At 34.1% G+C, this 2,935-nt stretch overlaps 1 protein-coding gene across 1 annotated transcript in view; it reads left to right on the forward strand.

Moving 5' to 3' along the window:
• The first annotated feature begins 681 nt into the window (after nucleotides 1-681).
• Nucleotides 682-2,935, forward strand: part of LOC144980829 (flavin-containing monooxygenase 5-like) — a 40,773-nt gene continuing 38,519 nt past the window's right edge. The window contains exon 1 of the mRNA XM_078928672.1: nucleotides 682-761. The gene's annotated coding sequence lies outside the window, so the exon portion shown is untranslated. The remainder of the gene's footprint in view (nucleotides 762-2,935) is intronic.

The raw sequence follows: 2,935 nt of genomic DNA on the forward strand, positions 1-2,935 counted from the left end.
GGTCTGGTAATCCAATTTTTTTTTTTTTTGCGCTCACGTTGCTGTAATAAAAATACTCTCAAACCAATGCAAAATGCCATTACAACAATGGTACATTTGGCCCATAATTGTGTTTGGTTGTCAGACCTGCAAATATGTGACGGGCAACCACGTCATTCACATTGCCCGTCACATATTTGCAGGTCTGACAACCACAGCAGATGATATGTCTAAGGTAGTCAACATTACACTAAAAGTAAGTAAAAGTATTAGGGTTCAACAGTCGTGACGTCACTTCCCTCGTAATGACGCATAGTAACTTAGTAACTGGTTCTAAACTATCGGAACAATGGCGGACGCCCTTATGAAATACTTCTCCGACGAGCATAAAAGTGTATCAAGAGGATAAAAACATTATAAATCTGATCATGTTTTGACTTTTATATATTCTGATCACATGACATGTGAAAAAGTTCTAACCAGCATGAAGAATAAAAAGTACCGATTTTCTTTGTTTAGAGCACAAGCTGCTGGTTGCTGGGCGGACGTGACACCAGTCAGACTATTGAATATGCCATTAATTTATTCTCAAGCTTAATTACCATATGTAAATAAATACATGTAGGTATATCGAATTTCTTAGATGTATGAATAAAATACCCACAAAATAGTATATAATGTACAGCATACAAATGAACATAACGAGTTCTTTGGTGGTTTATAATTCATATCATCATAGGAGTTTCCTTTGTGGAAGACTGACCTGACACCGTAACACCACCGTAATTTTTTTTTTTAAATGTGACCCTTCGTCTCAAAACGGTATTAAGTCAGGTTGGTTAAGATGTTGAAAATTGAATTTATAGCCAGAAATATCAGATTTGTGTTGAGTTTGTATGTTTTATTTAGGAGAATGGATACCATATTTTAGGTTGCTAATGCCAACAATTTATATTTTTGCTCAGTTTAATATTAAATTCGGCTTCTAAGCATCTGGTTCGTTCCGACATAATACCGTTTTGGGACGATAGGTCACAAATGAAAACCCACCATTTTGCAGATAAATATTTCTGATTAAAGTTAAACAAGCTTTTGTAACGAAGAATTCCCACTAAGCGTACTCAAAGCGCGTTGCAAGGTGTCCCTAGCCAACAACAACACTAAACACGTAGGACAAGACACGATACATATTAGGCGATAGAGACAACGCTGTTAACGGTCAGGTACTCATTTTACACCTGAGTACGGTGAGAGATCGTGAGTAGATAGCATTTGCCAAGGACTCAAGTATTAGCCGCTTTGAGAGGGACTCGAACCCAGGAGCTTCTGATCCCAAGGCGTGAGTCATTCGACAAGATCACATAGCCGCATAACATTAGGTTGCACAATAGATTTACACAAGGAAATCTCCAATGAGCGTCTTTTTGCGTCCAAATAATAATAATAATAATAATAGTAATAATAATAATAATAATAATAATAATAATAATAATAATAATAATAATAATAATAATAATAATGTGTTCTTTTATAGCGCTAAATGCCGAAGCCTCAAAGCCCTTTACAATATACTTGTCAAACCATAAACACACTCGTGCCGAGCCAAACAGACACACACAACAGTTGCACACACTAACTATCTATGCAAGTTTTACTAAATGAAATTGACATTCAACAAAATGGAATCAAAAAATAAAACGTATTATTTACTCATCAATAAGAAAATGCCTTGGAAAAAACAATATGAAAAAAAAATAAAATAATTGCTCTTCTTGAAGTCAAGATATCTAGTTGTGTTGCTTTAGTTGTGTTAGTGGGATAAATTGTTTCTTTTCTAATTTATGCGCCAGACCATTGGTTCCAAGTTCTAGAATTACTGAAAGGAGGAGATAATTATTATTTCTCTCTGTCTATCTTGTTTTTAAAGTAAAGTATTCATGTTTTTCTTTTTTTTTTCTTTTTTTTTTTTTTGTTTGTTTTTTGTTTGTTGTCAGCTGTAGAAGGGTTTTGAGTCCGAAACATTCCATGCTTGGTATTTTGTTCTTTTTTTTTTTAAGCTATTATATTCCTTTTTGTTAACTACTTTTTTTCTTTTTTTTTTTTAACATTGATAAACACCATATTTTAAAACAGCGCGAGCCACATTGTTATGTGTAAATTAAAAAATAAATTTGACTTCGAGGAAAAAAAAACGTCTTTGTCTCGGTCTTTTGGTAATCATTATCATATCAATTTATTTTTGAAATCTGTCAACAATCATGTACGATATTTAATGACTTAAAACACAGTGTTGAATAGGTGAGCTTTTAGTTCTCTACCTGCACCGCGGTCAAGAGGTCTTCGCTCCTTCAAATTCCCGACCAGTGCAACGGGTTATCTCCCGCGATACTTAACAGATTTGTTACTGATATCTGGTTAAATTACAATCGCTTTCGCACAACAACAGTCAATTTCACCAATTTAAACAAATTTGGTACCAAACACTCTATCCTTAGAATTACTGTCTTTGAGATATTTTGCATTCAGATATCAGCACAATTTTGACTATAGTTTGTTAAATTTAATTTATTGATTGCATTATTATAAGCAAACAAAACGATAGAAACTCTCAAAACTTGCTCTAACCGATGGAGGAATAAAGTAACCTTTCATTCATTCCCTCACAATTTGTGCGTCACTCTTAGTTCTTTGATGATATGCGGTAACATCTCGGTGCAGGTGTCCGATTTGTTTCGCTTTGATCACTGATGGTTCAGATGGTTATGAATTCCGGTCATTGAGTCTTCATCGCACAAATTATATTCAACAGATGGTCACACGAGTTTAGCTTAATATTATATGAACACGATTATGCCAGTTTTCCATTCCACTAGTTACAAACGTGGTCAACTAAGAACATAGAATAAAGTCCGAGTCGTTTTATACTTCAGTTGTATATATTTGAAATTTACTTCCC

This window comes from Berghia stephanieae, chromosome 10 (genome assembly GCF_034508935.2).
Source record: "Berghia stephanieae isolate SIO BIC M18660-M18661 chromosome 10, UCSD_Bste_1.3, whole genome shotgun sequence".
Lineage (NCBI taxonomy): Eukaryota > Metazoa > Mollusca > Gastropoda > Nudibranchia > Aeolidiidae > Berghia > Berghia stephanieae.